At 42.8% G+C, this 25849-nt stretch overlaps 1 pseudogene; it reads right to left on the bottom strand.

Annotated features, from left to right (window-relative positions):
* Nucleotides 1–6608: 6608 nt before the first annotated feature.
* LOC101414178 (cytochrome P450 3A24-like) overlaps nt 6609–25849 on the bottom strand; it is a 95477-nt pseudogene continuing 76236 nt past the window's right edge.

The raw sequence follows: 25849 nt of genomic DNA on the forward strand, positions 1-25849 counted from the left end.
AAGAGGGGACCATGGAGGTGCAGGGCGGAGGGAAGGAGAAGGCCATGCTCTGCAGGGACACCCCGGAAGCAGCAGGGGCTCCAGCCCCATCCACCCCGCTGGGGACACCAGCACCAGGCACCAGCTTCCCTCCTCGGAAGTCTGGGCGCCGTTCTGCAGAGCCTCTCCAAGCCCACGGTTCTCATTGGCCCTTTGACCCCGCACTCCTAGGGTGGGACCCGGGTCCTGAGTGACCCGTCCGCTTACCTCGGGCCCGTTTGTACTTGCTCAGCCTCCCCTGCCTGCTGGGCGGGCTGTGAGGAAAGGAGGTGCTCTACGGTGACCTGAATAACAAGTAATAACAATAACGAGGATAAGAAGATTAAAAAGGAGAAAGAGAGGGAAAAGAAACCAATTTGTTTTCCTTTGAGCCCAAATGGTCACATATATTTTATTATGTTGTTTTAATAGCTGACCTAGGAACAGACATTGTGACAAGCTCTTTCCAAGCAGAAAACTTTTCTGTAAAGGACCAGACAGTAAATATTTTAGACTCTGCCACCCACGTGGTTTCTCTTGCCAATTTCCCACTCAACCGTTGTAGCTCAAAAGCAGCCATAAACCATTTGGTTGTGTTCCAATAAAATGTTATTTGTGGGCACAGAAATCTGAATTTCATATAATTTGTATGTCACACAATACTTTTCTTCTTTTGTTTTTCTTTCCCCTCCATTTAAAACCTGTAAACTCTATCTGAGCACTTGGACCAAACAGAAACGGGTGGTGGTTTGGATTGTCCACATCATGGTCACAACGAGCCTGGGAGGTGGGGAACATCCGACTCTTCCCTGTCGAATGAAGAAACTGAGGGATGGAGATGGAAAAGGACATCCCGGGTCAGACATCCCGAAGTGACGGAGCAGCGTCTGGGCAAGCGCGCCCAGGCCCCTGCCCCCACGCTGCGCCGCAGCCCTCTGCGTGGGTTCACTCACCGGGGTGGCGCGGGACGCAGTTCGTTCTATGGCCCTCTCTTCCAGGTGCTGGGCTTTATTTCTGAGACCCCCAAGTTTTCCATCATTGAACCTGTTAATGATAAAGTATAGCCCCAAACAGTCAATACTTTATTTCCCCTGACACTGGGTTCAGAGGGCACTAGCACTCTTGTTTTACTTTTTTCTACATCCTACAATGATCCTTAAAGGGTTTCAGTTAGCTAAGAGCACTGTAACCTCACAAATTAATGAAGAAGTTACAAATGGCTGATGTTAAATCTTTAAATATATTTTAATATACAAGCTATAGGACCCTGGGACCTGGTTGTGTGGGGTTATTAATTTGATTTCTTTCTCTTTCCAACACTTAAACAAGGAAAATCATTCACACGCAGTGAAAGCCAAAGGTGGCCTCGTCAGCTTTCCTGTCACACGCATCTAGTTTCTGACAAGGTGGTGAGAACACATATTTCCTAATCATTACTGCATGCCTTTCTTGCTATAGCAGATTATTTGAGAAATATGTAACAGTGACTGGACAGGATCCTTAGGCTCAGGGAGCTTATGACTCATCACCACTGGAGAAATCAGGTCTAGGTCAATCAACCGCTTAAAAATGCTGCCTGTTTTGGTTGTCAGAACACATGACCATGAGCTGCCCCAGGACCTTTGCTTCTTCCTGCTCAGAACCACCTTTTCTTTTGCCTGGCCGGCTCCTCTCACCCTCCAGCTCACCCTCCAGGGCTTGGCCTAAGAGAGCCTCCCTGACCACTTCAAGGAGTTGCTGTTTATTGGTCTCTTTGGCTGCAAGCTCTTTCCGTCCTAGCCCTGTCCACCATGTGACTTACTTGTAGTTTCACGATCTTAACCAGAATCATCTTCTAAACTAAAATTTTCATGGGGGCTCTGTCATGGATGGAACCATCCCCTACAAAGACATGTGCAAGGTCTAACCCCCAGTTCTGGAGGTGTGAACTCATTTGGATATAGGAGCTTTGAAGTTCCTACTAAGATGAAGCCACACTGGTGGGTCATAATCCAATGTGACTGGAGTCCTTCTAAGCAAAGGAAATTTGGGCACAGGGTAGGGCTGAGTAGGAGACAGAAGGAAACAGATGGCCATGGGACTGAGGCAGAGGCTGAATCATGGGTTGCCAGCAAGCCACCATCAGGATGCTACAGACTCTTTAGAGGAGCCAGCACCTTGATTTTGGACTTCTAGTCTCTAAACCTGTGAGAGGAGTAATTTCCTGTTGCTTAAGCCAACCAGTCTGTGGTATTTGTTTTGGCAGTGCTGGCAAACTAAGACAGACTGTCTGCTTTTTGCTCACCACTGTTTCTCTGGCACTTTACACAGGGCCTCACACTTAGAAGGTGCTCAGTAAATCTGTATGGAGTGAACACATGGCTGAGGGAATGAGTGGGCACGAGGCAGCACTGGGACCAGTGGGTGGCTCCAGCCCCTCTCCCTCACCCCTACCCCAGCCAGAGCAGATCAGCTTTTGTTAAATTTTATATTTGGGGCAGTCACATAATCTTTCATTTGAGCAAGGAGTCCAATTTCTCAAAAACAAAACAAAGACAATACTGGGCTTGCTAAATTAGAGAGATGCTTTTGCAGAATTGTGAAAGACGAGGTTGGTTACTTAAGCTCTGAATACAGGCTCACACTAAAGCAACAGTCATGGACTCAGGATGCCACTTGCACAAAGGTGAACCCTGGAGCAGAGCACAGGGCCCGGTAAGTCGGTAAGTGGATTCCCTGACAATAACAACACTGCAGTTCAGGGGAGAAAGAAAGGCCCTTTCAACAAGTGGTGCCGGCATCACTGGAAATGCACATGGGAAAAAAGGGACCTGGACACCTGCCTCACATGTTACAAAAAAGGTTACTTAGATCATTGATCTAAATGTGAAAGTTTAAACAAATAAAAGCTTCCAGAAGAAGGGATAGCATACTATTTTCAGGACCTTGGGACAGGCAACAATTTCTTAAAAAGAGTACCAAAAAAACTACTTACCATAGGAGGAACTAGTCAAACAATGGACTTCATGAAAACTGAAAATTTCTATTCATCAAACAGAAGACAATGCACAGATGTGAATAGCTATAATGTGTATTTCTGACCAAAGAGCGATCTCCAAATATATGAAGAAGAAAAAGATAAATGATACAATTTTAAAATGGGCAACAGATTTGAGCAAATGTACCACAAAAAAGATATCCAAATATTCGAAAAGCATATAAAAACATGGTTAACAGGGAAGTACAAATTAAAACCACAAGGAGATATAACTACACATTTACCAGAATGGCTTCAATTTTCAAAAAGTTGGCAAAACCATGGGTTGGCAAGTGAGTGAAGCAACTGGAACGTTCTTACATTGCATGAACACTTTGATAAATCGTTTGGCAGATTCTACTATAGCTAAATAAATATATGCGTATTCTATGACCCAGGAACTCCATTCATAGAGAAATGAGCACATTTTCCACCAAAACATGTACTAGAATTTTCATAGCAGATTTACTCGTAATAGCCCCAATCTGAAAACACCCCTACTGCTCATCAGCAGTATAATGGATGAATTATGAATATTATACGATGGAATGCTACAGGGCAATAAAGAAAGAATCTCACAGACGTTGACCAAGAGAAGTCAGCCACAGAATAATTCTAACTGTGGGGCTCTAATTATGTCCACAGGCAAAACGGATCTCTGTTCATAGAAGTTAGACCAGCAGGTACCTCTAAGGCAGGGGTTCAGACCCGGGTCAAAAGATTTCAGGGGATCTACGAGCTTGAATTGAAAATTCAAAAAAACTTTATTCTTGTGGGGACACATTTGTGTGGGTGTGATATTTATTAAATAACACAGAGTATAGTGTGGTCTTAGTAAGGGGTCCAAGGTTTTTGCCTAACTGGCAAAGGGGTCCGTGGAACAGAAAAGGTTAAGAACCCCTGCTCTAAGGAGAGAGACACAAGGGAGTCTTCTGGGGTGAAGAGAATGTTCTAAATTGGGTAATGGGTGGTGGTTGCACACACAGATACATATACACATACATGTTGTATGCTTGGTATCAGTACATGTCACTGTATGTACTTTATGTATGTTATACCACACTTTAAAAGTTTTGTTTTGTTTTGTTTTGTTTTTAAGAAAAGAATGAACTCAAGAAATGTTTTACAGGTAAAAGTTACATTCTTGGATGACTAAATATGAAAGTCCACACAGAGGAAAAGGAGGATTCAAAAGCCTCATAACAGAATGGTCACGTCCTCTGATGGAAAGTTAAGGAATGGGCTGGGAAACAGATAGAAATTGTTTTGGGATGCTTTGATTTTGAGATAATGGGAAGGTCTCTAAGTAGAAGTGCCCAGAAAATGGTTGGACATCCAGAACTGGGTCTAAGTTCACAGCAAGTGATGTAGACTTGGGCATGTGATAGATGAAATCCTCAAAACAGTTGATGTCTCCAAGGGAAAAGAGCTTAAAGAAAGCGCTGAAGTACTCACACACAGGTCCTCAGATAAGGCCTACGATTAGAAAGAGGAAAAGAATTCAGGCCACCACGGTGATGTTTGTAGAAGAACGACAAAACCGGAGAATGAATTTTACAAGCAGGGAGCTTGGCTTCTGCTTCTTTCTTTCTTTCACAGTACTTTGATGGACTCTTTCCTCTTTTTACTTCATTTATCAAAGTTCTCATATCTGGGAAAGTTACTGGAGTAAATTTCCAGGCCCAAGAGTCACGGGGCCCTAAGCACTCTCACCTCGCTCAGGAGGCCATCTGTCCCCATCCTTTCTTTAGTGCTTGGTTCTGAATCCCTTTCATTCTAACAGAGCTGAGAAATGAATTTTTAAAAAACTAATGGATTGGGAATATGTTTACTCTTCTGTCCTAGCCCAGAGAGAGATGGGCTTAAAGGTCATTTAAAATAATTATCACCCTGATAATTGAGCAGATGGCAATCACCAAATCCAGCAGTTCCCTCCGGTCGGCGTCACTGTAGCTAATTCACCTTCATGCCTGGGTAATTCACTCTAACTAGATTGTTTTTTCTGATAGACACTTACAGTCCTTGCTTTTCAGGGTGCCAGAGAAGCTGAATTTCCTAAGGATTTTTAGTCCACAAGAAACTACGGAAGCTGTGAAAATTGGCACGAGCCCTGAGACCTAATTTTCACCACTCGAGACACCGTAACTGTATCCTGAACATGACTTTTTCGTGCCTGCCTCTGTGCCTTTGCTTGAGCTGGGCTGCCCTCCTGTGCTCTCCTCCTAAGCTACGGTACAAATGTCTTCCTGCTCCACCAGTAACGGATATACACAGTAAATCTCTCTCCATTTTTAAAGAATCTGAACCAAAGAAGAGAAGAGCAGCTCAATCAAGGCACTGTGCTTCTCCATTTGTCCTCCTGGCAATTATTTCCTGTGCCTTATTGTACCCTTTACTTTGGTCCTTTCTCTAAGAATCCTAAGGGAGTAGCCTGCACTAAAGAAATCTGCCTCTCCTGGGAAGCCAGCCACCCACAATGGCAGGTGCCTACCTCCACGGACAGGTCATAACTTTTAGGAGAGAACGTGAATAGTGCATTCATGTTGAAGAAATTGGATGAGGTGGTGGTAGCAACTTCCAATCACTTAATTTGTAACAGATCTAAGATCTACTACAAGCACCTCTAATTTAAAGGAAAAAGCAATCAAAGGGAGTTGGTAGAATATCTTTTCAGTTGAGGAAGTCATTCCATCATCCATAAGAAAGGACTAGCTTTTGAAAACATAACTTAATCTCAAGAGAGAAGAGGAGGAAATGCAATGACTGGCATCCATAGAAGAAAAGGCCAAAACCAAAGGATAGACCTTTTAAGAATTTCCATGATCACATCAGTCCTCTAGCACCATTTTGTTTTCTAAGCATTGCAATTCTCCAACACACCAGCAAATTTGTCATTGATTTTGTGCATCCAACATCTTCACTCCTTTCAGTATTTGAAGAATCCCCCACCTTCCTGAAGGGGTAGAGACTGCTCCTATTATAGGGTCTGATAACACTGAGTTCTGATTTCCCAGGCTCCCTTGCAGCTCAAGCTGAGATATGTGGCGTGACTCTGCAATCCACGTGTACCTTGCATTGACTCCTGTGCACGTGGTGTCAGAGGTGAGGGGCAGGGAGCACCCCATCATTCTGGTGGCAGAAGTTTCTGCTTCAGAACCAGTCCTGAAATGTGACTAGGAGAATTTCTCCAACAGGAGAATCCTATATACCTGGGGGAGGAGACATGAGGAGGAAGAGAAGGATGGTGGAAAGGGGTGGAAAGACACTGCCATAAAGAATTGTACTGGTCTTCTATGGTTGCTGGCGCATAGTGCCACCAGCCAGATGGCTCAAAACAACAGAAATGTGTTGTGCCATGGTTCTGGGGGCCAGGAGTCTGAAATTAAGGCACCAGCAGGGCCAGGCTCCCTCCGAAGATCCTAGAGAAGAATTCTTCCTTGCTTCTTCTCCCTCTGCCAGCAGAGCTTGACATTCCTTGACTTGCAGCTGAAGCACTTATGTCTCTGCTGCTGTCATCACATGGTGTCTTCTTCTCATGCCTGTGCCTCTTCTCCACTTCCTATAAGGACTCCAGTCACTGGATCATGGCCCACAACTCCAGAATGACCTCCTCATGGTTCACATCCACAAAGACCCTGTTTTCAGATAAGGTCACCTGTACAGGTACTGGGGCTAGGACTCTGACATATCTTTTTAGGGAACACAGTTCAGATCATAACAAATATAAATGTCACAATTTTAATTGGAAGGGGATAAATTCAACTTGGAGCAGACCAGGCCTCAGAAAAGGTCTTCTTAAGAAATTTGCAAAATTGCTTTCAGTGATACTCTCCTGTTATTGCTTTGTGTCCCCCCAAACTGTCCTGTGTACCTAATGTACATCATGATCCAATATTAGGTACTAGATGCTGGTAAGTTCCACCCACCTGAGCCCCCCTAACTCCCTCACCCTCACAGCATGTTTCTTCTTCTCCCTGTACATCAAGTTGGAACTGAATTATTACTATCACATTGCAATTAGAGGTCAACATGCCTTGGCTGAAATGCTTGGGACCAGATGTGTTCTGGAATTCAGAACTTTGCAGCTTTAGACAGATAATGTACTGCATATGCTCTTTATTACACTAAAATTCCCCAAGGATTCAGGGGCAGCACCCTGTGATCAAGCTTGTTAATATTTCTACAGCAAAATGCATGAATATTCAGCCTAAGTGGGAAATATAATGATTATAAATAGTCTCTCATCAGTTTAGCACAGGTTTGGTAGCCAAAAGGGTTTCAAAACTTTTGGTCTGCAGAGTTTCTGCATCTTGGAGTTGCGTAGGGTTGTGGGCCTGTATTTGCACATCTTTCTCTCCTGAGCTCCAGGAAGCGAAAGAGTGGCTCCCTAGCCATTTGTATTAAAATCCAAGCCCTAAATAAATGGTGAATGAATTTCAAAAAGAAGTGTTGACGAATCAAATCGGATGCCCTATTCCTTTTCCACAGCACTGTCTTCCTAGAAGCAAATGGCTAAACGAATAAGCCAGAGGTTCTTAACCTGTTTTGTTCCATGGACCCCTTGCCAGTCAGGTGAAAACCATGGACCCCTTCTCAGAATGCAGTGGCAGATAATTTTATGACACTCAACTAGCGTCAGGTCTAACAACTACTGTAATTTCGAAGTATGGATGAATGTAAGTGATTTTTCAAAATACTCAGCAACTGTAATGTGATGAAATGAATACTACTGTAATTCATTGCATACATTCATAAGTGAAGGAAATGCTAGATTTCAGTTAGAGGTCAGAGAAAATAAAGATAACAAATTGATTTTTTTCAACTCAAGCTCACGGACTCCCTGGTGAGAACTGTGATAACCTTAAGCCAGATGTGGGCAAACTTCATCTGTAAAAGGCCAGATAGTAAATAGTGTTTGGCTTTGTGGGCCAGATGGTGTCCTTGAAACTAAACTCTGCCACTGTGGTGAGAAAGCAGACATAGCCAATATGTAAATGAAAGGGCATAGCTGTGTGCCAATAAATCTTTATTTACAACTATGGGCAGAGGGCCAGATTGGGCCCACAGGCCATGTCTACCTACTCCTGAACTAATCCATACAGATGCCTTATTTGATGAGCAGGATACATTCAGCAAATTGGGCTTCTACCATAGTTGGGACTATTCTTATAGCAGACATTCAGCAGTGACTAGAACACAGTGAAGTTTGCATTTGTGCTGGTTTATAGGAATTAGACTAAATTCTTTACATCAGCTCTCTACTTCACTTTGCCTCTATGAAAGTCAACGTTTGTGAGCTCTACTTTAAAAATTTCTACCTTTATTGCCGGTTCTTCCTTTAAAAGTGTTGTGTTTATTGCAAAAAATATGCAATTTTGAGGCATAATCTCTAACATGCTATCCCAGCCCCAGTGTCTAGAGATAACCAACATTTTTATAGCAGCTTGGTTTATCAATCTTCTTTTTTAAAGCTTTTAGGCCTAGTCCTGTGTATGGTAAGCTTTGTCTGGAAAGGGCCAGAGAGTAAATATTTTAAGCTTTGAGTGCCTTAAGGTCTGGGTTGCAACTATTCAGCTCTGCCTTTGTAGTGCAAAGCAGCCATAATCCTACATAAATAAGTGTGGCTGTGTTTCAAATAAAACTTGATTTACAAAGTAGCCTCCAGATGTGGCCTATGGGCCATAGTTGGCTGACTCTTCATTTAAAGTATATTTTTTTGGTCTTTCCAAGATCTTCTTTGCTTCAATTTTTTTTTTTTTTTTAAACTTCACCAATGTTTTCTTCTATAACATTTTTCAGTTTTTCTTTTTTATGTGTAAATACTTCCATTTCAAAATAATGTCATTTCTGGTATTTATTTTGCTAAGAGGAATGTGGTAGGGATTCAGTTTTATATTATCTTCCCAAAATGGCTATTCAATTTGCCCAATGTGATTAAATAAGCTATTCTTTAGCCTCTGATTTGAAATCCAATACCACTTGATTGTTTACCGGATTCCCATGGTACTTGGGTCGATTGCTGGATTTTCTGCCTAACCCTTCACTCATTATATTCCCAGGCTGGTGCCTTGCCATTTTAATTGGAGCGGCTTTCTAATACCTTTGAGTGTCTGTGGAGGCTAATTCTCTTTTGTTCTCAGTACTGCCAAAATTAGAGACACTTCCACCCCAAGGTAAAACTGTAATTTGGTGTTTTTCTCCTTCTTTCTCAATAAGCATTGTAAAGTGTAGGATGCTGGGTGACTTTAACAGCAGAAATTTATTCTTTCAGTTCTGGATGCCAGAAGCTCCAAATCAAGATGCCAGCAGGGCAGCCCCCCTGCTGCAGGCTCCCAGGAGTATGGACCCTCCTGCCTCCTCCTGCTCCCTGGCCGTTACTGACAGTCCTTGAGGCTCCTTGGCTGGTGGCAGGATCACTCCAGACTCTGCCTCCTTCTTCACGTGGACGTCCTCCCTCTTTGTCTGGCTCTTCTCTTTTTATATAGATACCAGTCACTAGTTTTAGGGTGTCTCCCCCCCCCACACACACAACCATTTTGGCCTCATCTCACCTTGATTCCATCTGCAAAGACCCTATTTCCAAACAAGATCACATCCACCGGGCCTGGGGGTTCAGAATCTGGGGGGACACAGCTCAGCCCATGACAGATGCCAAATCAGGAAACCAAGAGACAGAGTCCAGATGTACCTGTCAGGATTTGCTTAGGAAAAACAGAAACCCTTGTATGGATTAAAAAAACATGGAGACTTGGATGACCACTGAAAGGAAAAAGGGAGGATGATTGGGGAAGTCGGTGCTGGTGTTTAGGAAATTAGGAAACCTCTGCCAATGATCTCAGCTGTGTTTTCTTCCTCTCTCATGACAAATGAATTGGCAATCCTCTGTCACAGGCAACTGCACGATGGCAGGACTTCCAGGAGCCTGGGTTCCTGCCCACACAAGACTCTTCCTGCCTGCCCCAGTGACTGAAAAAGGAAATTTGTTGGATTAAACACCTGGGATTTGGTATGTTATCAAATCTATGTTACAATATAGACTATCCTGAGTCACACAGTATATTATACACACACACACATATGGCAAGCAAGAGCTCAGTAAGCTACCCCTGCACAGCTATTAGAATGGCTAAAATCCAAGGCACTGACAGTGCCAAATGCTTGCAAGAAGGTGGAGCAACAGGAACGCTCATTTGTTGCTGGGGGAAAGCAACATGGCACAGCCACTTTGGAAGACAACCTGGCAGTTTCTTGCAAAGTTAAACATAGTCCTATGACCCAGCAATTGCGCTCCCACCTATTTACCCAAATGAGGTGATAACTGATGTCTACATAGAAACAAGAATGGTTATAATGGCCTTACCTACCACTGCCCACACTTGGATGCCATCAAGGTGCCCTTCCACAGGTGGATGGATGAACCACCTCTGGCGCATCCATACAATGGAGTATTGTTCAGAGATAAAAAGGCATGGGCTCTCAAACCACAAAAAGGCACGGAGGAGCTTAAATGCAGATTGCTGAGTGAAAGAAGCCAGTCTGAAAAGGCTGCAAACTCTATGATTCCAACTAGATGAGATCATGGAAAAGGCAAAACTAGAGAGAATGTGAAAAGCTCAGTGGTTGCCAGGTAGGGAGGGGCAAGAAAGGATTAATAGGTAAGCACCAGACATTTTTAGGGCAGTGAAACTCTTCTGTATGACACTGTAATGGTGGACACATGGCAATACACATTTGTCAAAACCTTCAGAGCTATATGACGTGGAGAGTGCACGTTGTAAACTATGGACTTTATTTTCTAATAATGCATCAGGGTTGGCTTATAAAATTCTGGCAAATGCCTCACACAATTGCAGGATGTTAATAATAGGGGACATTGTGGGGAGAGGGGAAGGAGTTCTATCTATGTTCTATCTGCTCAATTTTTCTGTAAACCTAAAGCTGCTTAAAAATAAATCTATTTTTAAAAACGAGGAAGTACATCACTCATGCACACACACATATTTTTTTTTTTAAGATTTATTTATGTATTTATTAATTTCTCTCCCCTTCCCTCCCCCCTACCCCGGTTGTCTGTTCTGTGTCTATTTTGCTGCGTCCTCTTTGTCCGCTTCTGTTGTTGTCAGCGGCATGGGGATCTGTGTTTCTTTTTGTTGCGTCATCTTGTGTCAGCTCTCCGTGTGGGCGCCATTCTTAGGCAGGCTGTACTTTCTTTTGCACTGGGTGGCTCTCCTTACAAGGTGAACTCCTTGCACCTGAGGCTCCCCTACGCGGGGACACCCCTGCGTGGCACAGCAGTCCTTGTGCGCATCAGCACTGCACGGGGGCCAGCTCCACACCGGTCAAGGAGGCTCAGGGTTTGAACCACGGACCTCTCATGTGGTAGACGGACGCCCTAACCACTGGGCCAAGTCCGCTTCCCTTCTTTTCTTATTATTGGAGGGAGTGCTTTATATTTTTAAGTGTATTGCAAATATTTTTCTCCAGCTTGTAATTTATATTTTCACTTCCTTTAGGGTATGTTATTTGATGAATACAAGTTCTTACTTTTGATATAATTAAATTTATCAGCATTTTTTATAATTAAGACTTTTTGTTTCCTCTTTAAGAAATCCTTCTCTAACACCAAGGTTCAAAATATATTCACCGTAAAAAAAATATATATATATATATATATTCACCTATTTTGTCTACTAAGAATTTTAATATTTTGTTTTTAACTGTTAGTTCTTGATTTCTTTTATGGTGTAGCTTTTTTATGTTGTGCGAGATAGTTATGCAATTTAAACTTTTTCCTAGGGACAGAAGCTTTTCCAGTTGCATTTATTAAATAGTCCTAAGTACCCTCACTTACCGTATGCCATGCCCATCTACACCAGGTATGTCAAACTTTCCCAGATTTTTTTGGGCCCTCTTTCTATTCCATTGGCCCACTACTCTACCACTGTGTCATCGTCACACCAACTTAATTGCTATAGCTCCACAGGTCCTAATTCCTGGTATAATGGGTTGAATTGTATCCCTCCCCTGCAAAAAAAAAAAGACACATTGAAGTCCTAATCCTCAGTACTTCAAATTGTGGCCTTATTTAGAAATAGAGTTGTTGCAGAATAATTCGTTAAATTAAGATGAGGCCATACTCAAGTAAAGCAGGTCCATAATCTAATATGACCAGTGTTGTTATAAGACAAGAAGAGACAGACACGAGCCCAAAGTGCCGCAGCTGCAAGTTGGAGAATGCCAAGGACTGCCGGCCACCACCAGAAGCTGGGAAGAAACTTAGAGGGATTCTCCACTGCAAGTTTCAGAGGAAGTGTGGCCCTATTGAAACTTTGATTTGGAACTTGTACTCCCCAGAAGTGTGAGAAAACATAGTTCTGTTGTTTTAAGCCACCCAGTTTGTGGTATTTCATCACAGCAGTCCCAGGAGGCTAATAGACGTGCTAATTACTTGAATAATTGATCTAGTTAGTGGTGCATGTTTACTTTAAATGATAAATTCACAAAGGTAGAGAGCAATTTTACTTCTTATATTCTGTCCACAGCTCCATTCGCATGACTGCATGTAATCGGAAATCCATAATAGCTGTTGACTGACTGGGTATATAGATGTCAAGCACTGAGGGGATATTAGCAAAAATAGCTAAGAACTAAATTGCATGGCTAAGCCTTTGGCACTAGAACTCTAATAATTGAAAACTAAAACCTTCAAGTCGTTTCATTTTATTATAAATGAGCCCTCCTCAGCATTGCCCTTCAATTTTGAAATGTTGCCAAAGTATTGCTTATGATCCTATCACTTGGATAATGTAAAACTTTTAAAAGCTGTTTAAGGCCATCGTTATCCTGCAAATCATAATGAAAGAAGCAAAACTGAATCGGGTTTCTGAAAAAGCCATGCATGGACATGTGATTTCTGATATGGGAACAAGGCCTGTGTAGGCAAATTTTACAAGGTGATAAAACGAGCTTTTTTCCTTAGCAGTATCTGTGCTCTCTGTATCAGTCAGCTATTGCTGCATAACAACCAAAAAATCTTAGTGGCAAAGAAAAATAGCATGCATTGGATGAACTGGGGTGAGTTCATTTAACGGGCGAGCATCTTTGCTTCTTCAAGCTTCAAGTCTGCCTGGCCTTGCTTCCTCCCTCTGGCATTTGAACTCTAATCTGCTCCATGTATATTCATTCTGGGGCCCAGGTTAAAAGGGCAGAAGCAATTCAAGGAAACTCTTCTCCTGACGGTGATAGAAGGGCCCAACCATGCAAGCACGTTACAAACCCCCGTGTGTGTCAGACCAGCTATTATCTCCTTAATTAAAGCAAGGTCCAACATCAGTGGGGCAGGAAATATATTCTGCTTCTGTAATACCAAAGCAAGAGCATGGATGTGTAAAATTATTGTGGGAGAATGACAAATTGTGACCAATAATTCAACCTGCCACTCCTCTACTTTAGCAGATCCCCTGCACCACTTCTCTTACCAAGTAATCCAATGTTTTCTGGCAGCCCCAGCCTCTTCGCACTGAGGCATTATGAATGAACTACACTTTTATTCACATTGAACAGGAATATCATGTTGTATTTTGTTCCAGTAGTCCCAGGAAGCTTAGCCCAAAGAAATGAATTGAGGGAAGCAGATGTGGCTCAAGCAATTAGGCTCCTGTTTATCACATGGGAGGTCCAGGGTTCGATTCCCAGGGCCTCCTGGTGAAGGCAAGCCTGCCTGTATGGCAAGCTGGCCTGAGTGGAGAGCTGGCCCACGGGGAGGGCTGGCCCGTGCATCAATCTGGCCCGAGCAGAGTGCTGGCCTGAGCAAGAGTGCTGGCCCATGTGGCAAGGTGGCCCAAGTGGACAGCTGGTACAGCTAGATGATGCAACAAAAAGTGACACAGAGGAGAGGCAATAAAAGATGCATCAGACCAGGGAGCTGAGGTGGCGCAAGAGATGGAGCACCTCTCTGTCACTCTGGAAGGTCCCAGGATCTGTTTCTGGTGCCACCTAAAGAGATGACTAGCAGATATAGAAGAATGCACAATGAATGGACACAGAGAGCAGACAATGGGGGGGGGGGTGAGGAGAGGGGGGATAAATAAATAAACCTTTTTTTTTTTAAAGAAATGAATTGTGGAATTTCAGGCAGTACCTTCTCCAAGACACATCTATAGGAGCATCTTTCTGCCTAGAGGAAAAATCAGTCCTGCCTGAGATGGAAAACTGGATGTCCTCGCTGAGTGAATAAATTCTGATTTGATGTTTTGTTGACCCCACTTTTATTCTCCACTAAGGCTCTTTGAGGAGAAAGAGCTCTTTCCCAGGTGAGGTGGGTGCAGCTTTCCATGTCACAGTCAGAGCATTGTCAAAATGGGAAAAGAATGTGGAGGAGGGGCGCACAGGGGGCCTCCAGCTGCCGGAGGAGGCCACGTCTGGGTGGGGGGAGACCAGAGCCCGTTTGGGCTCAGTCTGAGAAGATGCGGATGATGGCAGTGGCTCGGGGCTGAAGAAAGGCCACGCCCGTGGCCGTGATAACTGGCCTCCGCTGAGGAGAACGTGCATATTTCCCTCAAATTGTTGAGCAGGACCAGCTGTCACGTTAATGGCATCTTACTATAAATCTCCAGGAAAAACACGTGCAATTTGATACCCTAAAGTTATAAATTAGGCTGGGATCTCAGGGGCTGTTGTGAAAGACACCAGGACGTGTATAAATCGAACAGTTTTTGGATTGTTAAAAGGAAAGACTTGGTGGGTAAAAGAGCTCTTCTGTAGCCTTTAGTGACTAGCAAACTACCTAAAGGCCTTCATATTTTTCTCTCCAAATCTAGACACCAGCTGGCAAATTTTTGTGTCTTTGTGTCCTTGGCAATGAGAGGCCTACATGACCAAGGGAGTTCCCAGTCCTGCCTTCCAGGGGCTTAAATGCGGCTGCGAGGAGAGGAAAAGAGAAACATCTATTCAGTGACACAAGGCAGCCATAGGTAAGAGTTGGAGAAAAGAACCACAAAAGAGGGAGGCTTGAAAATAGGGTCAGCAGTTCCAAATGCAGTCCTCAGATCAGCAGCAGCTCCTCATGGGGGCTGGTTAGAAACGCAGACTCTTGGGCCTCACCCCAGCCCGACTGAGTCCAACTCTGCATTTTAACAAGAGCCCCAGGCAACGTGTGTGCACGTTAAAGATCAAGGCTGCCACTTAGCCTTATCCATGAGCAAAGTGAATTAAACGCCAGCTATTTCAACAGTCAAATTGGATTTCTGCTCATTCAATCTGCTCTAAAGCCTCCAACGATGGAGATGATCAAACGACTAAGTACACTATGAATATAATAATATAACATAATATATATACTGTAATATAATAATATATTCCTCTTTGAAGTACACTAGGCATCACACAGTATTTTTCCACGAACTCACCTTTACTGAATTGCATGGCTATAACACTACAGAACATTATGATGAAATATGTGCCTCATATGATGATGTCATGTTAAGCAATGTCATCAGTGTTATTCCTTAGAAACTGAGGCAGCTGGAAGTGTATCAGAAATCTCTAGCAGTTCCTCTGCTACAGAAAGTAAATTCTATCTTGCTTCCTGAATTTCAAAGTGATTTTTTCCTGGCCTTCCACTGGGTTAAAGAGCTGCTCAGCAAGGCTTCCAGGAGTCAGGGTCCATGTGTAGTCCTGTTCTTGGCACAAACTCAGGGTAATAGGTACTGGAAAGGACCCTCTGGTGCAAGATTTCTGTGAGACTGACAACAGCAAGGAAGATTTAGAGTCCACATAGGACAAAGAAATGCAAATAAAACCTATTTTCCCATGTGCCAGGTTTTATAGGTAAATAAAAAAATTGATTTTGGCCTTTGCACATCTTTGACCCTTTTCTATCTTTGTTTAGATCAAGATGGATACCGTCAAAGACTAAAAGACAACCAGAGCTTGAAAAATAAACATACAATGCAGAGTCCATCTGCTGGTAAAGAAATGCACTGAGCAGAAATGCCAGATTTAAATCCAAGAGAGGGGACCTTGTGGTGGTGCTAACTAAGGTTGAAAACCAGCGTTTGAGATAGAACGGAAATGAACCCCCGGGTGTGTGCACGGTTGGTTAAAGCAAGTCCCATTGTCTGTTGGTCTAGAATGGGTCCTCAGTTCGGTCTGGTCCAAGTCTGGATCGGTCCAAATTCACAGTCCTCCAGGAGCTGCAGGTGGCTGGACGTCGTTGTGATGGCACCCAAGAGCCGGCTTCGCGTGTCTTCGAGAAGTGCCGCTGTCGGTGACCACTTTCCCCTTACTACATAAACTCACTTGGCCAGCATTTCCTGATGGCGTCCTTCCGGTCTTTGCTGGAAAGCCTCATGTTAAAGAGGCCATCCTTACGGTCCTGCTAAGACGGCATGCCCTCTGCCTGCCCTACGCCCACCCGGCCCTGCTCCTTCCCCTCCACACGCCGCCCACGGCCCGGTATGCTGTCAGCACAGGATTGTTTGCTTCTGTCTCATAGGTGCCACAAAGCAAGGGAAGGAGCTTTGTTTTGGTTCCAGCTGCATTTCCAGACCTTAGGATGGCTCCTCGCACAGAGCAGATGCTGGAAAATGTTTCTGAATGGAAAACACAGTGCATCAGGTGCTAGGCAAAATTAGGTTTAAAAAAATAAAAATACTGTATTCTAAAGCCTAAGGCAGATGCTGTGTATTTTGGTAGAATATTTGTGCAAACCCTGTAGCAAAAAGCACGGGGAATCGGAGCCCTCACATCCTGCTTTGGAAGGCCACATAGCAGTGCCTATAAAACTTTAAAAGCCTTATGCCCTCCAACTCAACAGTTCCACCTCTCCAAATCTGCCTAGAAGACACGCCACACCTCATGCACAAGGAAGCATGTACATGGATGTGGGTCATGGTTTTATCTGTGAAAACAAGTCTCAGGTTCTGTTTTAGTTTCCTGGATGCTAAAATAAATACTGTACAATAGGTTGACTTAAACAATAAGGATAATTTTGGCTCATGTTTTGAGGCTAGGAGAAGTCCAAAACCAAGGCAACGCTTTCTCCCAGAAGGTTGGGTCATTCTGGGCTGGCTGTCGGAGATCCTGGGTACTTGGCTTTTCTGTCTCGTGGTGATGCACATGGTGGCCCCTCCTGACTTCTTGGGTTCTGTTGGCTTCTGTCTTCTTCCTGTGGCTTTCTCTCTATGTATCTGAATTTCATTCTGCCTATAAAGGACTCCAGTAATACTACAAAGACCCATCCTGATACAGTTGGGTCACACCTTAACTGAAGTCACCCTACCAAGGCATCCTGTTTATAAGGGTTGCCACTCACAGGAATGGGTTAAGAACTTGTTTTCTGGGGTGCATGGCTCCAAGGCACCACGGGTTCCACAGCTTACTGCTAAGGGTCTCACTGGAGAACACAATGAGCACTCAGTGCATGCACCTTTAATTGTGTATAGCAGGGCTCCTATCTTAGTTGGCCTGGTCTTTGCCAAGGACATCTACGTGAGCGACTCAGTCAGTTCAATCGGTGACCACGATGTGGTTCCACAGTTCATGGTCCCAAAGATGGGTGTCTACAACCCGCCACAGTCCAAGAGTCTGCCTGCAGCCTCCTGCGTGGACGGCCTGCACCTGCTTTCAGATCTGCACTAGCTGATGCTGCCAATGAACAGCCATGGCCAGCACGACGACTCAGCTTTGCCAGCCCCAGGCACTCAGGGGGCACTCGGTGAATGAAGGACCTGAAGAAAGCCAGGAACTTTGCCTTTGTTTCAGGGAACAGAGAGTGAGACAAAGTTTGCCCACAGGGGTAGTTGCCACTTTCTCATGTAAAACTGAAGAACCGTAAGGGCCAGGCTCATTGTGGCCTTCACAATACTGTGCCCATCAGACAAGGAAGGCTTTGGGAGCCTTCCCTATTGGTCAGTCCTAGAGTCCAAGTTCACCTACCTCCCACCCCTAAAATGGGAATACCAGGCAGAGTCACCAAGTCTTCTGGGGTAAGTCATTGGGTTTCAACAAGCGCTCAGTGGCAAGTTAATAGCTGCTTTTCACGAGCAGCATTTCTAATAGCTGTAACAAAACCCAAGCCCATAGCCTCAAAGGTACCTCCAGTAGAGCTGCATCCCTTTGGGGCCCAGGAGCTCCAAGTGCCAAAATCATCATACTTGTTCTCTCTCCAATTTCTACAGGGTTCGGTAAGGTGCTAGGTAACTCTTGGCTCTCCCAATGGTAACAACTCAGAAGAATTTTGTCCCACTGCATTCTCTGTTTATGGCTTTCCCCTGATAAGGGTGATTCCCTCTCACCTTATTACGAGCATGCACATAGATTCTTACTGTACATTCAGATATAGAAGCAATATCACACTTTAACCTTTCTTTCTCAACTGCAATGTTTGCTCAAACATCATCAGTTTAATTAAGGATCTTCTTAGTGTATAGGAGCACAGGAGTCTAGCACCTGCTTGTCAGGGGCTGTAACAGCTGCCAGGAAGTCCTACTATCTCCTGGCTGGGGTCTGGGAATGTGGGGAAGGGGGAAGTGGAGGCCAGGCTGAGGGGGAATGGCTGGAGCAGATGGAGAAGCTTTTTATGTCCTTAGTTCCTTGTCCCAGGGTTTACCAACTCGGGTCTGGGTGCTCTTTCTTCCTGGCTCCTCTCAGGCCCCTGAAGCTCTGCCTTGCAGTCGCTGGAACGTTTGTGCCCTGCATCCCATGCTGCTTCCCTCCCTAAAATCAGGGTGGAAGGTGACCTGGGCACCTGTACCCAAGAAAACCATAAACATTTGAGTTCCTCCTCTCCCTGAAATCCCCCAGCATATTCAGACAGTTGTGTAGGGTTTTCAGACTTCCTTGGCGACAGGGAGCTCTCAGACATACCTCAAATCCTTAATGTGGCAAAGTCAGACTAGAGGGGGAATTAAGAATTGGGGGATGCCAAGAAGTGTTTCCACCACTAGGTGAGACACATCTCACTGAGATTTTATTACTAGAAGCCTGATAATTGCTCACTGGTTCAAATGAATGATCTTCCAATATTTTTAGTCCACTCAAAGCCCTACAGCCATGTGGGGATTCAATGACCCTTTCTCCTTCCACCTGGAGGAGAGAACAAAAGCCAAAATCACCATTCTAACTGCTTGTTTCAACCCTAGAAACACTTACCCAAATCACCCTATTAACAAACAGCAAAGTATTAACCATGTACTGCTTCACTGATCAATCAGTTTGGTCAACATGTCAACTATGAAGTCCCATGAATTTCCCTCCCATGCCATTCTTTGGACTTGGGGACCCTTGTCTGCCTCTTCCAGAAGGACATGGTTCTGGAAGCCTTGTTGCCAAAATTGTTAAGGCACAATCCAGGAAGGGCCTGAGATTTCACATTACTCACAAACTGCCAGTTTATCATGCCACAGTTTTATATACAGATGCTGACAGAAGATACAAGATCCCTGGGTCAGAGACACAGACAATTTATTACTCAGCACAAACCAGAGAAGCACCTTGTGTGGTTGCCATGCCCCAGTCCTCATAGGACCATGCAATAAGGACCAGATGTGATCTGTACATGCAGTGTAGTATACCACATGTGGAAAAGTTCAAAATTAGAAGACTCTGAACTTTTATGAGGCTGCTGGTATATCTGCTCATCCTGCCTCCAGAGGTTTTATTTTTATTACCCTGGGAAATCTCCAGGGAGGTACAGCTCTAAATGTCTCTGGAAGAACACCCAGTATCTAGTTTGCAAGTCATGTTTGCTATTCAAAGATGTTCTTTGCTCAGAAGGCCTGGACTGTGCAGGAATGTAAAAATCCACAGAGGATTTTCTCCTAAGGATATAATCTTTTGTGAACTGTTTCTTCACATCTTTGGCCCATTCTTATTTTTGCACTTCAGTTTCTTGTTGTTGTAATGAGTGGTTTTTAAAATGTGTTTTGGATACAAGTACTTTGTAAGATATGTGTATTGCAATATTTTCTGCAATCTATGGTTTGCCTTGTTTATTTAACAATGTCTTTCAATGATCAGTGAGCAAAAGTTTTAAATTTTTTATAAAGTTCCATTCACCATTTTTAAAAATTTTATAGTTTGTGCTATTTGTATCCTACTTAACAAATCTTTGCATACCCCAGATTACCAACATTTTATCCAATGCATTCTTCTGGGAGTTTTATAGCCTCAGGACTTTTAGGTCTATGTTCTATTTTTTTTTTTCAACCTTTGAATTATGTTCCATTTTGAGTTAAATTTTTTTCTCTCTTTTTGCCTATCCTTTTTTTCCCCCACTTTGAGTTAATTTTGTGTATGGTGTGAAATCCAATTGTTCTAGCGCTATTTATTGGAAAGACTTTCCCCCATTGATTTATCTTGGCACCTTTGTCCAGAATTAATCAGTTATTCATGCATGAATATATTTCTGGAATCTCTATTCCAGCACAGTACAACAGAAATATAATGCAAGATCCAAATAAATTTTCTAAAAGCACACTCTAAAAAATGGGCAGTTATTGGATTGCCACTTTAATAACCCATAGTTTAGTCAACCATGAACACCTGCCCCTTGGTACTGTTTTCATGATGACTGGATTCGTGATGGCCAGTGCAGGTCAACACAGACTGTGGCCATCTTAAAATGTGGGCCAAGTAAAATAAAGCAGATTAAGTTGATCCATAAGCTGGCATCATCTACTGAAAGCAGAGCCTGTGGGTTGTGACTTTCAACATACTGTTATATAAGCAATGCTAAACATGTTCTTTTACTCAGTGTTGTAGAGCAAACAGGAAGATTCTAAATCCATAATCAACATCATGAGTAATGTGTTGTAGCTTACAGAGGCAAGAAGCTGTTAAAAACCTAAATGAATCCTAACAGAAAGCTTGTTTAGAAATAAACCTTCTAAATTCAAAATATTCCATCCTCAGCCTCATGGGTTAAGTTTCTAAAAATAATTGAATAAGACTTGGTAGTTAAAAAAAAAAGATTTATGGGAGAAATAACATTAGTTGGACAAAGATTGTGAATAAGCATGTCTTTAATTGTTTATTAGTTAACAAAAACAAACAGATGTAAAGAGACGCCATGCTAAATATCAATCCCTTCCGATTCCAAATTCTATAAAATGGCAGAAAATATAATTTAAAAGAGACTAAATCCAGAACAGTGGGAGACTCTAAATTTGAAGATTTTTGAGGAATAGAAAGCACACACAGCACAATCTACGGAGGAAACCAACAACAACGACAAAAACAACAGCCCAGAGCCCACGCAGCAGTAGCTCAGGAAGGCACCAAACCGGAAGCAGATACTCAAGTGGAACCTGGAAGCCCAGGACCCACTCTCCAGCCATGCTAAATGTTTTTATTTTTAAAAAGTCATCACAAGTTACAAAACTGTGGCTTAAAAAAGAAAAAAATCTCATAAAAGTTATAACTATTCATTATTACAACTAATAACATTTTTCATTTTTTATGGTTTTGTATGCATTTTAAAGCATGTTTTACATATGTATAATTTAAATAGTTATGCACACTATTTTATGTCCCCCTTTTCGTTTGTCTTTTTGTAAGTATTTCTCATCTTGCCACTGAGTCTTCTTAGCAATCATTTTTAACATCCACATTCAATTGAATATACCATGATTTATTTATTTTCTTCCCTCGTTCTTTTTGGACATTTGTGTTGTTTGCAGTTTTGCAATTATACATAATGCTTCAATCAACATCTTTATTTCCTCAGTTAAATTTAAATCGCTTTTTGAATAAAAAGCAGCTGAATTGATTTCTATGTCATTCCTTTCGGAACAAAAATGGAATGTCCTTGTTTCATAACAAGGAACAATCTAAATTTAGGTTTACTGATAGAGCTGTTTGACTAGCCAGAATAGCAAAGGCAAAGTTCCTAAAGAGTTTTAGACAATATCTATTTAGTTAATTTGGCCCTTCTGGGAGAATAGAGTAAGTCCCATTTTGCTTCATTTTAAAGTGAATCTCAAGGTTGGTAACTTTACCATGCCCAGGAGTTATTTTGAAATAATATCACATTAGTTTTGTTACTGTTTCAGTTTCCGTGTTCCTAAGGCCACAGCATGCAATGGGTTGTCTTAAACAAAGACAATTGACCAGATCACAGTTTTGAGCCTAGGAGAAGCCCAACATGGAGGCATCATCAAGGCGATACTTTCCCACAGAAGACTGACATTCTGGGTCTGGCTGCGGTGAGCCTTGGTTCAGAGCTTTCACGGCGTTGAGCAGGGCAGCCTCTCCTGGCTCCTTCCCCGCTCCCTCTATCTTTCTCTCTCTCTATGCCATCCTTGTAAGGCCTTCAGTAATAGGATCAAGACCCATCCTGGGTCACTTGGGCCACACCCTAACTGAAGTCACTTCATCCAAAGGTCCTATTTACAAGGGTTCACACTCACAGGAGTGGAGTACGTTTAAGAAAGGTTTTCTAGGGGTGCAGAGCTCCGAGGCACCACATTCATTTTCTTCAGATCTTACTGCATAAGATCAAAGTTCCAGGTCATCAATGAATGCATAATTTGCAAGGTATCTAAAATAGTGCATAGCTAGTTCTGTTTTTTTTTTTCATCAAGTCTTTTGTTGTAATGAATATGGCAATGCCTGGTGAGATTAGAGTGGATGTTTCTAGGGCAGGATGAGGTTTGAAGGAGAAGTATAAAGGGAGGAAGCAATTTTGGATCTTAAAAATTAAAAACATGATTGTGAAATTTTTTAATTCAACAGCTGAGGTGAAGAGTAGATGGACACAGATGAAAAGGAATTATTGCCTGAAAAATCAAATCACTCCAACAGCCGAGTTGCACAAGAATACGAGTTGCACAAGAATTGAGAGAATGGAGGGGAGAAAAAAAATTTAATAATAGAATGATCCAGAGCTTAAAAAGAAGAAGAAGAAGAAAAAAAAGACAGGAGTATTTGAGTTGAATGAGTTCACTGCAAGCTGATAGGAATGAATGAAACTAGTCTGCACCTGCAGGCACCACTGAGAAGTTTCAAACCAACAAGGATGAAGGTAAAATCCTTAAAGATTCCAAAGCAGGCACAAGAGGGAACAAAACAGATTGCCTACCAGGAACAAGATTCAAAATGGGTTCTTCCTCCCCACTGGCAACAGTGAATCAAGTTGGAGCAATAACCTGAAAATTCTGAGGATAAATGATTTTGACCCTTGCATTTTACATGCAGTCAAAAGCTAATATGTCTAAGTGTGAGTTCAAAATGAAGACTTTCAGACATACTAGGATTCAAAGAGTTTACCATCCATAAAACTTTTTTGAATAAATTGCATAGGGTTTCCTTTACCAAAACAAAGATAAATGCCTTTAAGAGACTAGACAACATAAGATGAAAGTAACCATGGTGAGAATAAATGAAATAAAAATAACACAATAAAATAAAATATAACCACGCCAACAGCCATCCCATATGATTTTCACATATAGAAGAATGAGAGATGGAGGGTAGAAAAATTATCTGTCTAAATAATTCATGATGCATAATATTTTAAATGTGTTTCTAAATGCCTCAACCTAAAAAAATTTTGAAAGATTTCAACTTGGAAGTTGTGTGTTAGTGTCTACAGGAGGAAGGAAGACTGGTAGGAAATGGGAGTAGTAAAATAATACATCAAGTCTTGTCTCAGTCAGGAAAATTATAAACACTGATTAATTCTAGATATTATAAAAACTTTAAGGATAATTACTGGAAAAATGGAAATAGATGGATAATCACTTAATTTCAAGCTACTGGAGGAAAATAATCATACTGTTAGGCCTCAAAGCAGGGCCTTTATGGATAACCAGAGATGGCAAGAAGAAAACTTCAACAGGAGAGTTAGGTAAAACTTAGATTTTTTGCGTCTGCAGAGACAAGGAGCCAAGGTCAGTCTAAAATGCCTCAGACCCGACTCCCCGAGCTGTGGTTTCATTCTTGCTTGAAGGCCTAAGTTTCAATTTAGCATCTACTTTGATTATGTATTAACTTTTATGCAAATGGATGAGCATACATAGTTATAAAATTGTATGATTAGCATGTTCAGGAAATCATGCTTGCACATATATTGCATGATCAGAAAAGGGCAGATAACTGGGGTGGGACATTTACGATATTAAATATGCAAGTTGAAGTGAGGACAACAAGGGGCTTCTTCTCACAGGTCCAGCCAACCAGTTGAAGCTGGTTTTTATACTTCATTGCTTCAACAGGATGTTCTTGACCACAAGAAACAAAATTTGGCATTAAGGAAGGTTACATCTCATTACTTTCTAATTTACATGTAATTCTTTCCTTTGTGTCCTAACAAAAGGGAACAAACAAGTTACTTTCAGGTGTTCAGTCACTCCACATTGATCAATACCAGAGCAGAGCTGAGTGGCTGCAGCAGAGACCCCATGGCCCTTGCATGTCTCCTTAAACCTGCCCCCACTGCTCCCTGGGAAAGATGCAATTAAAGACTAATGTTTAAACACTGGAATCGACTGGAAGTGATGTTCCTACCTCATGTGGGGGCATTGCTTGTTAGGATTCTTTCATGGAGAGTCGCTTTCCTAGATAAAATGAAAGGGGACAGAGTTCTCTTCATTCCTCAAAAATCTCAATTCATGCCTGGGAAGTTAAAAATACACAAAAACAAGGGCAGTATCCTAGAGGAAAGGGATCCAGCAATTCCTCACTGTGATGCACCCTAACTCCCCAGTGGGTCGACATGTGTGCCTGGAGAAACTGAAGAACAAGGTTATCTGGGTCCTCTTTGGATGCCCCCTCCCAGAGCCCAGCCACCAGGAGTGGCCTCTCCAAGGGCTCCAGCCAACGTCCTGCATCAGCAGCCAGCCTGAGCGAGCGCCATCTTGGACTTCCAGATCACGGAGCCCCAGCACCATCCGAGTGGCCCCAACCCAGAACTCTGCAGTCAAACCTTCTGAAATTCCTAATCCACAAAATGGGGAGAAAAACACCAGGGTGTTTAAACTTCAAGTTCTAGGTTAACTTGTTAAATAGTGATGGGCAACTGGAACAAAACAACAAAGGAGACAGACATCTGCTGAGACCAAGGGAAATGCCAGAGAAAGGACCCTGGAATAGAGTCACTAGAGTCCCAGAAGCGGTCCCGGATTGGAGGGTAGGGTGGGCAGAGAGAGGGGGGAGAGAGCTTTAAACATCTGCCAGCCTTAGAGAGTACAGACAGCTTACAGGGATGGCAGCCGGCCCTACCTCTTTGCTCCTCCTTCTTCAGGCTGTAGCTCACTTGTTGGGGAAAGCGAGGCAGAAAACAAAAGAAATCAACCAGGAACCACTTCCCCACAGCAGGCTCCTGGCCTAATGCTGGCGCATACTAGAAGAGTGAGTATGTCATGCAAAATTTTGAGTAATATCTCAGACTAGACAAGCTAATGACTGAGTGAAGATTGCATTTGCTTCCTCAACTGATGTGGGACTTTGTTTCATTTAGTGAGCCAAACAATTGTGGACCAGCTGAGCTTTTATTCCAGAGCAGGGTTAAGTTGCCTATAGAAATGGGAACAAAAGATAAAAAAAGAGGTATTTGCTAATGTCTGGAATCAGTTTTATTCAAAACACTGAATTTAGGCCATTTTCACTAGGAATTTTCAATTTAGGCACTTGTATTAGTCAGCCAAAGGGGTGCTGATGCAAAATACCAGGAATCAGTTGGTTTTCATAAAGGGCATTTATTTGGGGTAGAAGCTTACAGTCACAAGGCTTTAAAGTTTAAGTTACTTCCCTCACCAAAGTCTGTTGCCAAGTGTTGGAGCAAGATGGTGCTGACATCTGTAAGGGGTCAGGCTT

Source organism: Dasypus novemcinctus, chromosome 23 (assembly GCF_030445035.2).
Source record: "Dasypus novemcinctus isolate mDasNov1 chromosome 23, mDasNov1.1.hap2, whole genome shotgun sequence".
NCBI lineage: Eukaryota > Metazoa > Chordata > Mammalia > Cingulata > Dasypodidae > Dasypus > Dasypus novemcinctus.